We start from the raw sequence: 14,529 nt of genomic DNA on the forward strand, positions 1-14,529 counted from the left end.
AGTGAGAAGACTAGAGGTTAGCAGGGCTGGGGGAGGGAGAACGGAAAGTTATTGTTTAATGGGTATAAATTTCCTCTTTGGGGTGATGAAAATGCTCTGGAAAGGATAGTAATGATGGTTGCCCAACACTGTGAATGTAATTCATGACACTGAATTGTACACTTTACAATGGTTAAAATGGTAAATTTGATGCATATTTTATCATACAAAAAAATGCTCGTCCAGAATCCAAGATTTCAAAGAGTTCTAAGATGGAAAGGCAGTCATATCATGGTAGCTACAAGCCAAGGTTGTGGAAACACAGAAATGTAGGTTGAAAATCAGGCTCGTATACCTAATAGCTTGTTGATCTTAAACAAAAAGCCAGCCAAATGTTTCTCCAGAAAAATGGGTTTATTCGGGAACAACAAAGAACTGCAATCCGGAACATGCAAGCATGGTGACCAATGTGCAAGTCCGCTAAAACGAATGAGTAGAAACTTCCATAGAGGGAGAAGGGAAGCTGGGAGGGCTGTTACAGGGTGCTCCCTGCTGTGCTCTGTGATTGACATGGGACATGAGAGCGCCCCCTACAGGCCCCCTCTATTCAACTTAAATGAGGTTTCTATTTACACAGTTTTTACAAGCCATGTGAGGGGACTTATTTATCAAAGCTGCATGTTAACATCTGTAAAATGGGGACAATAAGGATCCTGCCTCACAGAGTTATTTGGGGGATAATGTAGGGAAGTACTTAGCAGAGTGCTTAGAACATATTAGGTGCTCAATAAAATTCAGTCAGCAATAATAGTTAGTGAACAAACCATTGCATGTTGTGTGGGAGCCAAAAAGGCTCTGGGCTTGCCACAATGAGGAGGAAGAGTTTAAAATATGCAAATTCATCTTCATTACAGTGGGAGCAGAGGGGATCCGCTTTTTAAGATGCTCTTTGAGAAGGAAATGGAAAGAGAAGAAGGATGAGGATTGGAGCTAGGAATCAAAGATAATAGTGATTCGCTTCTAAGGAGGGAGACTTGAGTTACTACGAGACGAGGAGGGCCTCCTTATCCATTTATTCTGATCTTGTACTTGGAACATTGTTGAAAAGTTTATATAAGGAAGTATAGGGGAGGAAGTAACTTGCCTCTACCTTCATTCAAGGTTCTTTCAGCTGGTCTTATAAGCAAGTAGACATGAAACAGATTAGCAAGAGTTAATGAGCAATTTAATTATGTTCATATGTATGGGAACCTCACATACATAACAGAGTCAAAGACTCCACATACATGAGAGGTTCCAAGACAGAAAGGGAAAACGAGGTAGACATACCATTCTGAGCCAAGGATCGCCCTGGGGCTTCAGAGGAGAAGGAGGAAGGCAAGAGGAGCAGAGGTTCAGTAATCAGAAGTTTGCCCTACGCTGTAGACAGCTTAAAACAGGTCATCTCCGATAATCTCTTATTATAGGCAAGGCCCCTAATTCAAATTCTTTTAGGTAGTTAAGGGCTGGGTGGGGGATGCAGAAGTTTCCTTTGAGCCTGCAGGGTCTTAGGTGGCTTTAGCTCGAAACAATCTACATAGCACAGAGGGATATCTTGGGGTGATTCATTCTGAACCCTTACAGAAGGAAGGAAGGAAAGAAGGGAGGAAGGGAGGGAGGGAGGGAGGGAGGGAGGGAGGAAGAAAGGAAAGGCTAGAGAGAGAGAGGGAGGGAGGGACTGAGGGAGGGACGGAGGAAGAAGGAAGGAAGAGAGGGAGGGAGGGGGGAAGGAAGGAAGTCATTATGAGGCCTCCTATCTTGGATTCTATTTATTGACTCACATAGAACAAGCTTAAACATGTGACAAAGTTTCCCACATCTACTGAGACAGCAGCCCTGCCCGGATGGTGAGCGCTATTTTATTTTATTTTAGCGTCTCTGAAAACAGCTGTAGGACACAAAAACCTTTTTCTGCTACAGGAGGGCAACTGGAGCTGATGAGGAAAGCTTAGATTGGAAAATGGAAATGAATTTAGTAGTTTTAGCATTTTTTTTATTCCCCACCCCAGGAATAAAATGAAATCTGGGCTTTTCAGTTTTTCCTTCAGTCCTTCTAAATGATAACTTTCCTTTTTCACTGAACTGATTTCTATCTGTAGAACTCACAGAGGATCCCCAGTTTGGGAAGATGCCTTCGATTTGCCAAACAGAAAGAATGAGAAGAGCCATACTTCTCCCGTCCTCTCCTGGTTGCTATGCCCCCTATGTCTTGCTCAGTCAGTGGGGTGACCCTGTTTAACTTTTGAGGAATGGCCAAACTGTTCTCCACAGTAGCTGCATCATTTTACATTTCTATCAGCAATGTCTGAAAGTTCTAATTTCTCCACATCCTTGCTATTGTTACCTTTTTAAAATTATTATTATAGCCATCCCAGAAGTAGGAAGGTTTATCTCTCTGTGGTTTTGATTTGCATTTTCCCAATCACTTTCTATGCCTGTATTAGCCTTTTCTTATCTTCTTTGGAGAAATTAAATCCTTTGCCTATTTTTAATTGGATTAATTGTTTGGTTTTCATCATTAAGTTGTAAATCATGTACCTAATAAGAGACATCTGTTCCGGGTACATCTCTTATTAGATATATGGTTTGCAAATATATTCTATTTTGTGGGTTATCTTTTCACTTTCTTGGGGCCCTTGAAGCAAGAAGTGAATATATATGTAACCTTGCACGTCATATTTAAGAGTATCATTCATGAATTAGATGAGATAGAGAAAGAACTGAAAACCATTAAGAATGGCTGAAGGAAGTATCAATGCTTAACGCAGGAGGGAGACAAGAGATATGTGCCGCAATGTTTCAATATACAAAAAGCTTCCACGTAGGACGGAAAGCAGATAGGATATGAGTTACTCCAAATGGGAAAACTGGCACCAAAGGTGGCAGAGCTAGAGCAGATTAGGTTCAAATCTATGACTGCTTTAAACTTATAGTTGTTCAACCAGAAGGAGATTTCATGGGCTGTCTCTTCAATGGAGGCATTACAGCAAAAACAAAATAGTCCCATCTCAGGGATGTGGTTGCAGAGGATTAAGAATTCTATGGAAAGTTAAACTACACACTCTCTTGGTTTTCCTCTGGTCTGACTTGCATGATTCTATGCAAGTACACATTTTCGAATCATAAAAGATACTACTGGCCAAGATAAAAGTTTTTTTTTCACTTAATTAAACTGAGAATTTTGAATAGTCATGTTAAAGTCATATTAAAAAGTAGCCATTCAAACAAACAAAAAAGGTCAAAAAAGGTCATTTGGTAGAAGTCATTCTGGAAATACTGCTCAAAACTTTAAAAGTTTGAAGGTTTTGGCATCCCAGTAAAAATATTAAATAATTAATAATTATTTCATAGTACGATAATTCCTGTTATGTGTTAATAAATAACACAGACCACAATAAACATGAATCTCGCCCATTTAACTTCTTTGCTGTTTTTTCTCAGTTGTAGAGGTCAGATCCAAGTATCCCCATAGAGCCGTATTACTCCATTCCCCTTCTGTGAGCACGACAGGTAAAGGGAAATTACTAAATCGTTCACAGAGCGGAAGAGCCAGAGAATAAAACGTTCGAGAAAACATTTGTTAAAATATTTCCTGGCCCACGGTATAGAGAATAAAAGAAAAATTCCTTTAGACACAGAGCTTAGTATAAAAAGCTTGAAGCACAAACAAGGTCAGTAAAATCATTGTTCATTTTCCTTGGAAAAGATACAAAGCCCAGAAATAAAGTCCAGGAGAAAATTGAGCATGAAAAAGAAACCCAAAGATAATTATTTTTACTGCTATAAAGCAGGCTTAGCAATAACCACTCTGTCACTTGCCCAGGGCAGCTGAAAATTTGTACCAGATGAAGACATAATAAAGAATGCTGACTATTTTACTCTTATGGGAGGGGTTGACTGGTTGAAACAAAATCAGAAATTGGTAAATGTTTTAGATTTATTTTCATTTTGGTACAAGAAGGATGTGGGGACAGGAAAAATAAAAATCCCAGAGGGTCTTAAGAAAGCAAAGAAGGCAGAACTTTTTAAAAAACAAACGAAGCATGAGCTCCTAGAGGGCAGAGCATTCCAGGTTCTGGAGATTCGCCATAAATGTTTCAAGGGCCACAACGACAAAAATGGGGATGGTAAGATAAAGAAGTGACAGAAAAGGTAGCAGAGTGATGCAAAAGCGATTCAGAACAAGACACAAATGCAGCGCTCCTCACACTGACCACAGGAAAAACGATGAAGAATTCCTTCTGCACACGCCAGTGTCTGTTACGGGAAATACGGGCTCTGAGGGGGAAGCTCACAGCAGGACGAGTCACAGGGATCAAAGACGAGCACAGACAGCGGAGTACAAAACGCTTACAGTTAGCAGGAAACATGGTTTTACCTTTGACTGTCTTTTCAATAACTAAGATATTGGAGAATACCTGCTCATTTAAGTTTTTTAATAAGAAGTCCTGTCATAAAATGGGTGAGAGTCAGAAGTGAAAATCAGGGGGAAATGCGTATTTTTCTTTATTTTTAACTCACATAGACTCATATTTCCCATCAAATTTACTGTGGTGATGTTTAAACGAATGAGGGTCCCGGTAACACTAAGGGCACGTAATGGTAAAGACTATATAGCACTGTTCCTTGGAGGACTGACTTCCACACCTAAAGCATTAAGTTGTTTCAGGCCGCTGAGATGCCTTTGTGCAGTTGACTCAATTATTTAACAGCAAACAGTGACCCAATAGTTACATTATGTTGAAAAGGACATGGTATGTATACACAATGGAGTATTACTCTGCCATAAAAAGGTGAAATAGTGCCATTTGTGACAACATGGTTGGATCTTGAGATTATCATGCTGAGCGAAGTAAGTCAGACAGAAAAAGTTGAGAACCATATGCCTTCACTCATTTGTGGGACATCAAACTGAAAGCAACAAAGGAATAAGACAAACAAAGAAACAAAAACTGACAGACACAGACAACAGTTTAGTGGTTACCAGAAGGTAACGGGGGAGACAGGGATGGGAGATGAGGGCAGAGGGGATCAAATATATGGTGATGGAAGGAGAACTGACTCTGGGTGGCGAACACATAATACAATATATAGATGATGTATTATAGAACTGTACACTTGAAACCTATGTAGTTTTGTTGACCATTGTCACCCCGATAAATTTTAATTTAACAAGAAAGGTAGGGAGTGGGGGCAGTCATGGAGTAGTGAAAAGAAAACCTAATTAACTTCTGGAACAGTGCCTTACTTTCTTCATCTGTAAAATGGGGATAAGAAAATCCACCTATCTTTTGGGTTCTCGTGGTGCAAATCCAGTGGACTGCACCCCGGTATTGATGGTATAAGTTTTGTCCGGACTTCTCACCAGGAACAAAGGCCCCTAAAGTGACCCTACCTGTTCCCGAGGAGCCCCAAGGAGCTGCCTAGGTAAACTGGGGAGCTGGTTGCTCTGGTGCTCTGTTCCAACCACTCTGTCAAGCTGCCACACTGTCGCGGCAAGCTCACAGCTCTCCTGAGATGTCCCAAGTGGTGAGCAGCTTCCCTTTTCTTCCTGACAACAAGACAGATACCAGCAAGTGACTTTTAATATGATTTTATGACATTTAAGGCATATTAGAGAGTATGACACCAAGATGAATGTGTCATAACCCTTTCTAGGGCCTCTGGGAGTGACCACTCCCAATCTGTCTCCTAACCTGCCTCCTTGAGGCAGCATGTGTCAGTGGAGCCCTGTGAGAATGAGGGGTACAGAAGGTTTCCTGGGGAACACGATCTACAGGAAGAAAAGGGAGGAACTGGGTTTGGGTAGGAGAGCCATCAGATCGAGCTGCAGATCTGACAGTCTCTCTTCTCTGCAGGAGCTCCAGAGCTAAGACTGCTGACGTGGACGTGAAGCTGGTAACAGCTGGAGGCTGTCAGCTCACCAGGCCCCTCACAGCTGGACAATGAGCCTTTCTTAGAGGGGTCTCTGAGCAGTGCACATTCCCGTATCTGCCACACAGCTAGGTACTCCCTCCAAATCATCAGAAATGCCTCAACTTCCTAGCCAAACGGACTCCTGACTCCAGAGAGGAGAGAAAGTCTGAGGCCTGAGTCCTGCACCCTCATGCCCCGCCCAAGACACACCTGTCTCCGACAGAACCCACAGTGGAAATGTCCATTCCACACACAGGAAACCCTACTGCCGCCCACAGAGGGCGGCTGGCCCATGGCCCTAATAGGACAATCACAAAAAAAGCCTAATATTAGTATACAGATACTCCTTGACTCGCAATGGGGTTACATTTTGATAAGTTGAAAATACTGTGAAGTTGAACGTGCGTTTCATGCACCTAACCTACTGAAGGCCATAGCTTAGCCTGACCTACCCGAAACGTGCCCAGAACACTGGGCAGGACATAACCCGTCACCAGTCAAGGAACATTGGACTTGCCTTCCTCCTCTTCTTCTCGCCAGAAGCTGGCGACACACATGGACATTTTGTAAGCATGGTGGGATGTGACAACTAAACACACTATCCAAAAACCGCTGGCAAGACAGCACACGGTAGCGGACGGCTTGTTCACCCTCGCGGTTGCGTGGCTGGCCCCCCCGCAGCACCACGAGACAGGCGTGCCACGTACCGCGAGCCCCGGCAAAGATCAAACTGCAACACTTGAAGTATGGTTTCTCCTGAATGCTTATCATGGTCACACCATCATGAAGCTGAAAAATCTTAAGCTGAACCATCGTAAGTTGGGGACGATCTCTATTCCTCAAATATGGGTTATTCTATTTTGAAAAGCACTACGTGGCACATTACCAGCTAATCCAAATGGCACTGTCCCAGTTTCAGTGTAAAGATACTTACCAGTCTCTTCTCTTCAAGGGTGACATAATTTTGGAATCCATTTCCATCTAGGGAACCTTATTTGAAAAAAACACACAACAATATATGTAAAAAGAGCTTTGAGACTCATTTTCTATGTAAATGCAAGAAAATATCTATATAATGCCAAATATTTATGGGTGTATGAAAACATTTTTGACTGAATTTCTCACTTCCCTTCTAAATCTAGCTATCTTGTACTTTCAAATAGTGAGTAATCAGCAGGAATACGCCAAAGTTTAAGAAGAAAACATTTAAAGCACTTGCTGATTTTCCTCTTCATGGTATATACTTAATATGGTTAGTCCTGCACTCACATACAGATTTCCAAGTTAGTTGTAAGACATTTGTTTGGAACTCAAAGCATATTTCCCATTAAAACAATGCTGCAGACCCTATATAGAAAATAATATTGTAATAACCATGTGGGTACTAGACTTATCAGGGGGATCACTTAGTAAACCATATGAATGTCTCACCACTATGAAGTACACCTGAAACTAATATAAAATAATATAAAATACTGAAGGTCAAGGGGAAAAAATGCCATAAGCATTTACTTTCCTGAGTGAACCCACAAAAGGTAAAGTATCAACTCTAGGACTTACTTTTTCTTCTATTGCAAAATATACTTAGAGGTAGTATGTATATCAAAACATTTTAAACAGACATATTATTCACCCCCTTCACAATACAATTCCACGTGGCTACTTACAGTGTAAAGAAGACTCAAAAGATGGGAACAGAAATTCAAAAAGGAGGAGGGGATGAGGGGCTTGGAAGGTGGAAGTGAGGCCAAAGGCTGGACAAATTTTCCCCCTCCTCTTTTTCAATTTTGATCTGTCTTGGCTTTCACCACATTTCTTACTTTCCCCAGTCCCTCACAATCACCTTGCAGACACAACCCCACACATTGGGAATGATGGGAAGGGTAGTCATGGAAATCTCCTTCCCTTTCTCTCTTCCCCTTTCCCTTCTTCCTCCAGCTCCATCTCTCATCTCCATTTTTCTCCTCATCCTCCTCCATCTTCTCTCTTTCTCTCAAAAGCCTCTTTATTCTCCTTCCTCTCTGAGCTACATGCCCCGCCATTCCTTATGTTGTATTGTTCCCACCTTTCAATTCCCTCGAGGCTACCTCCTTTTTGCATTCCACGGCCATTGCCTGGATCAGTCAGGCCGGCACCATCTCTTACCTGCAGCCCCCATGATTCTCCACCTCTGCCCTTATGCTTCCCATCCAGCCTCCACCCCATAAGACAAACTTCATCACATTGCTCTCCTACTTACGGACCCCAATACTCTGGAGATCGAATGTAAACTCCTTATATGTGGGTCCTGCCTCCTCTTGATCCCGATCTCCTTGCCAACCCTCCATTCGTTTCTTCTGACTGAGTCTTTCCTGGACCCTCGGATGGGTGGAGCAGGCCTCTTTCAGCTGCCGCCTACCCCCTGGGTTTCCTTCTGGTTCTTCTACTGGACTGTGAGCACCTTGAGGAGAGACACGAAGTCTTTTGTCCGTGGCACCATGGCACAGAATTAAGTCTGCCAGTTTCGGGCGTGGTGACAAGTAGAGTGAGGCCCTGGAACAAGCGAGAAGTGACCTGGTATGACTAAGGGTAAGAAACACAACACATTCGAGAACAAGGTGTCATTCTGGGTGGCACAGGATCTGCATAGCACGAGGGAAAGGGATCCCAAGTGAGAGGGCAACTCTCAGCAACTGATGAAAAAAGGCCATTTTCACAGCAGCCGCCTGCACACACGCAGGGGTGAAAGGGACTGGGGAAATTTACTGTATTCTTGTAATACATCACCACACAAACAAAAGCAAACATTACAAATTAGTGTCACAGCTCTAATGCTTTAGTCGTACAAGCTCCGTTGAAAATGAATGCTAAATATATACCGTGCTTTTAAAAGTCTTTGAAATGCAGTCATTCTTGTGAAAAAATTCCTATGATACTCTTCTAAATCAAACAGCAGCCAATATCTACATATACATAGAGATACATATCTTTATAGATGCATTATATATAAATATACATAATATACCTTCTGAAACAAATCCTGCTGAATGGAGCTGAATAGAGTATTCGTTGAGATTTCTTTTGCATAGGGAGGCCCTCCTTTAATCTACAAAACTTTTTCCTCCCAAGCAAATCTTGTCCTTAAAAATAGCACTTTTTCCAAACAAGAGCAACGTAACTAGACCCAGATTCCTGGTAACGGGAACACTTGCCTAAGAATTTTTCTTCCTTAGGAGCTGGGGCTGTCCATGCATTAACTATGTCAGGCTACGGGGAGACACTAATTTACTAATTCTGGATGGAAATTGTTTATTTTCTCCCTATCCAAACCTGCTGACCCACAGAAAGAACAACAACAGCAAAAATCAATCAAGGTCTACGTAAATATGTGTTTTACAAAAAGGAATAGAAAGTATTCCATTTCCTGCTTTATCACAATACATATTTAAGACAGCAAGTTAAAAAATACTTTTGTTCTTTTTTCAGGTGATCGGGACAGCAGAAGATAAGGAAAAATGAAGAAGGGAGCAGAATGGGAAATACAACGAGGGAAAAGATCCAGAGACAGACAGACACAGACAGGCCAACACACAGAGAGAGGCAGAGAGAGACAAAGGGAGCAGAGGCGTTGGCACTAACCCAGAACAGGAACCCCGAGGGAGGAGTGGGGTGGGCTGAGGAGGGCCACCAAGCTCTGTCCGGGACATACTGTGTCACAAGGACCTGAAGGAGATTCTAAGGCAAGAATTAGAAATATAAGACTCAGAGCTAGAGACTGAAATTTGGACTTCATCCCCCTAGAGATGGCAACTAAAGCTATGAGAGTGAAAGGAAAAAAGTGTGAGGTGGAGAATATAGAACGAAGAGGTCAAAAGTGAGTGTTAAAGAATGACTTCATTAAACAGGTATAATAACTTTTAGTGAGCAATGTGACTGAATAGCGGCATTATTTTGCAATATTTTGGTTTGAGGTTTTGTGATCCATTGATCTAAATGCCGATTTCGAATCTGACTCATAGCTTTGTGTCACAAAGGTGTGCAGACTCAAAGGAGCAAAGTGCATCGCTGGCAGTACAAACTAAATAACGACACTCATTTTTCTATCATAGCCATTAATTATGCAAAAGGTTTTGTTGAAATCCAGATGGCCGATTTCTGCCTTCCCTGACATCAGTTAGTTGTTCTTGCAAATTAATTGGAAAACAATTGTACTTTCACATTTTTAACAAGTGGCTTCAAAGCCCATGGAAACTCTTCATTTGGTTGAATAATTATATTTCCAAGTTTTTAGGTGTGCAGAGATGAAAGTTTTAGTAGGTGTCATGTTTACATTGATTAGGCAACTAAATCACTGAGCAACGGAAAGAAACATTGCCAAGCTTCTGTTTTCAAAATGCTTCTTCATGACACAAGTTTGTTTTGAGTAGTAATTAATTTCTCCTTCTTCAGCTGACTTCATTTGAGATCTGATTAGTCTGTTATTGCTTCTCCTCCCGCTGTGGCTGATGGAAGAGCACTTACTGAAAGGCCATTCTGCCATTTCATGTTCCCTTGGCTCACAAAATCACCAGCCTCTTCAATCAGTAGCACTTTGCCCGGGTTTTAAAAAGCCTTTGTCCATTTTCTGAGGGTTAGTTTGTTTCAAACTAGATATTATGCTCCATACATCCATGTGAGCTGCAGCCTGGAGCAATATGCTGAAAGCAAGCGACTGAAGGAGATGACCAAGGCCAACCCCTCGGTGTGTACTGCCCATTCTTCTCAGGACATCTTGTGTACCTGACGTACACAGATGGAGTGGGGCAGCGATGTCATTCTGTAGGCGAATATTAGCAGAGCTTTTAAAGTGGACTTCAACATGTTAGGAAAGCGTAATCTCCTTCTCCTCTTGAGATTTTAAAATATACAAATAGGATTTCTGTTACTTTCTCTTAGTCATGCGGAGTGTCATGAGGGGCCTCTGGTCCCGCTCCCCACATAAGAATGCAGGATATGGTGAGGCCAAAAAGGAACACCCACGGAGCCATAGGTAGGGGAGTCATACCACTATAGTCTCGCTGGCGGCTGGGTTGGAGACACGGGAAGCAGGAGCCACACGATCCACAATCCACCATCTGCTTCTCTGCCAACCAACCAATCAACCCCCCTTGCTAGCTGCAGTCCGCTCTTGCTAGCTCAGCCACGGCAATTATATCAGTAGCTAATGTCTAACTGGTTACAGCTGATGGCCAACTAGTCACAGCTGACAGCCATCTACTACCCGAGTCAGCACCTTTCCACTTGAGGCCGAGAGCCTGGAAACTGCACTCTTGGCTCTGTCCCCACACTCTTATACCCCAGTGATTTGTATTCCAAAACCTAGGGGATGTGTGTCCCCACTTTGAAGACCACTGCCTCAAAGAACTAGTTCTCAAACATCAGAGTGTCCACGTAAGAATCTTTTGAAGGTTGGTTTTTCTGTCTATCTATTATATCTATATGTCTATGTTTCTATGTATGTATCTATCTACCTACCTATCTATCAGCTTTATTAAGGAATAACTTACCTATAGTAAAGTTTACATATTTAGTTATGTAATTCTATGAGTTTGGACCACTGAATGTGTAACTACAACTATAATTAAGATATAGAAAATTCTATCACCCTGTCATGCAGGGTCTCTGGTCCCACTCCCCACACAAGAACGCAGGACATGGTGAGGCCAAAAAGGAACACCCACGGAGCCATAGATAGGGGAGTCATACCACTATATTCTCACTGGCGGCTGGGTTGGAGACACAGGAAGCAGGAGCCACACAATCCACAACCTGCCGTCCGCTTCTCTGCCTGCCTGCCTGCCAGCCAACCAACCAACCAACCAACGAACCAACCAACCAACGCAGCCACAGCAGTTACATCAGTGGCTAACGGCTAACCGGTAAGAGCTGACGGCCATCTACTACCCGAGCCAGCACCTTTCCACGTGAGGCCGAGAGCCTGGAAACTGCTCTCTGAGACTCCGTCCCCATACACCCTGTCCCCCCAAAAAAAATTACTTCATGACCCTTTGTACTTCATCTTCTCCCCATACCTGCAGCTGCAGCAACCACAGAGGTGATTTCTGCCCCTCCAGTTTTGTTTTCTTTTAATTGAGATCAAATCCACATAACTTACAACTGACCTTTTAAACCATTTGAAGTGAGTAGTTTAAGTATATTCACAGCGTTGTGCAGCCATCACCCCTACCAGCGATTTTCTAGTATATTTACAACATCATACAACCACCAGCCCTACCTCATTCCAGGAGATTTTCATCACCCAAAAAAGAAACTCTATACACATTAAACAGTCTGGAAATATTTACTTTAAAAGCTTGGTAAACATGCAGAATCCAAAGTATAGTGGGGGAGGGGGGAGCTTTAGAATCTGCATCGTTAACAAGTCCCCAGGTGTTTCTGACCCAGTTGGTCCCCAAAGCGCATCTGAGTAACTCTCCTCTAAAGCTAAAGCTATTTCGACACAGTGCAATACAGTCTAATTTTAGAAGAGACGCACAGTCAGTAACTGGACTGTTTCCTAGCAATACTCCCTAGATCTCCCTGGGACCTCACCGCCATCTTCCAACAAATGAGGTCTCATTAACATTAACAATTAAAAATTTTCTTTTTCTAACCTCACTGCTCTTTTGGGACTTCTAGCTCTTTAGTAAAGACTGTTCAGATATTCCTGAGTGTCTACAACGAATGTTTCCCATCTCTTTGCCCCTGTTCTCTAATCACCAAGTCACTTGGAGACTCCTCTCGTGTCATAAATCATGGTGGCCATACCAAAGTTGTCCAAGTCCATGGCAAGGGTGTGTCGTGCGGGACACCCTGCTCGCTGCGCCATTTGTTGTGCAGGGCATCCAGCAGGGTCTCTGCTCCCGCTCCCTACATAAGAACGCAGGACACGGTGAGGCCAAAAAGGAACACCCACGGAGCCATAAGTAGGGGAGTCATATCACTATATTCTCGCTGGCGGCATCTGCCTCTCTGCAATCCGGTCTTGCCAGCCCAGCCACCACCTTCTTGCTAGCCCCCATTTTCTGCTAGCGTAGCCACAGCAGTTATATTAGTGGCCAATGGCTCACTGGTTACAGCTGACGGCCAACTAGCCACAGCTGATGTCCATGCAATCACAGTTGATGGCCATTTACTACCTGAGCCAGCACCTGTCTATGTGAGGCCGCGAGCCTGGAAACTACTTTCTGGGGCTCTGTCCCCACAGGTGCTACCTTCCAAGCTTCCCTATCTTAGGTGGCTTCCCTGGAAACAGACTCTGAGATGAAGAGTTGCATGTGGAAGGTTTTTTGGGGGTGTGCTCTCTGGAAAAACACGTGTAAAGAAGCAAGGAAGGCAGACTGAGCAGAGGGGGAGGCCAAGGGCTCAGCTAGTCTTGTGATCCAGTCGGGGTGGGGGGTGAGGGATGCCAATTCTATATTAACTCAGATCGAGGCAAGCCAGCTGGGCCTTTGTATTCCTGCAAGTAGCCAGTCGCTGGCCATAGCTGCTCTGGGGGGCAGTGGGGACAGTTCCTTGTGGTAGAGGGCATTGTCCTGTGAGGGACACAGCTGTGAGCCATCAGCAGCTGATATTCCCAGCCTCTGAGCTAGGGGCGTTTAGCCCGGAAGAGGCTCTCTGAGCAGAACACTGCGGTATCCACTCCACACCACTCTTTGGCCACTCACACCCAGAGCTTTTTTATAGTAAATTCACTTCATCTGGAAATAGCTTACCCAGGATTCTGGTTGGTCTCGTTTCCTGTGGAACTCACCAGAAAATGTCAGTGGAAAGAACAAAAGCCCTACTGTTGCAGTTGCCTGGAGGCTGTAACTGATCTTTGATACCCACCTCGTCCTTTCCTCAGTTTAGATTCCATTTAGCGTCAGCCGTCACCCATGCTGGCCTAGGTGGCTTGCCCAGTCCAGTTACCTGGACTGTCGTTCTTGAGGGGTCTGAGTCCCCAGTGACCACGATCCTGCAGCTCCTGCACTTGTTGATTTACTACAAACCGAGTACCTGAGCACCCACATGCTCCCAGAGATGGCTTGAGCACCCTGCCCTGCCCCCGCCGTGCAGCAGTGACTCTACATTCCTCCTAGTCAAGGTCTACGACACACCCACTGGCTCCTGTGGGAGGGAATTTTGACACAGAAACTAGGATGGCAGAGCTCTGAGAGACCACGCTGCACCTTTAAGGTGCCATCATGTGTAACTTGTTAACTAAAAAAGTATTCTAGGTGGAAAGGAAATAATTTGATGAACTGTTTCTGAGCTTCTCTGTCCTGATACTCCAAGCCCTTTCCATCAAGAAACTAAAACTTGTCATTGATCCTGAATTCCTATCTAGCTATTTCCCACCTCTTCTTACATAGCCCAAATCCTCAAAGGACAGTCCATACCAGCGTTTACAAAGCATCCAAGAAATACTAGTTCTATGATACGAAAAAGCAATTTTATGGTAAATGCATTTGGGAATTTGAATTATCACTAACAGCTAAGATTTGCTGATAGCTGAGTATAGATCAGGCACTATGCTAAGAGCTTTCAAAATATTATCTCATTTATTCAGGCACTCATTCAACAATATTTACAGAG

General features: G+C 43.4%; 1 long non-coding RNA gene across 1 annotated transcript in view; it reads right to left on the reverse strand.

The window, feature by feature from the left end:
• The window catches only part of LOC109457124 (uncharacterized), a 45,878-nt gene that overhangs the window by 11,330 nt on the left and 20,019 nt on the right, over positions 1-14,529 (reverse strand). Inside the window, exons 3-5 of the long non-coding RNA XR_012495439.1 lie at positions 8,174-8,466; positions 6,869-6,924; positions 5,414-5,569 (exon numbers count right to left, since the gene is read on the reverse strand). This is a non-coding gene — a long non-coding RNA (uncharacterized LOC109457124). The remainder of the gene's footprint in view (positions 1-5,413; positions 5,570-6,868; positions 6,925-8,173; positions 8,467-14,529) is intronic.

This window comes from Rhinolophus sinicus, linkage group LG04 (genome assembly GCF_036562045.2).
Source record: "Rhinolophus sinicus isolate RSC01 linkage group LG04, ASM3656204v1, whole genome shotgun sequence".
Classification (NCBI taxonomy): Eukaryota; Metazoa; Chordata; class Mammalia; order Chiroptera; family Rhinolophidae; genus Rhinolophus; species Rhinolophus sinicus.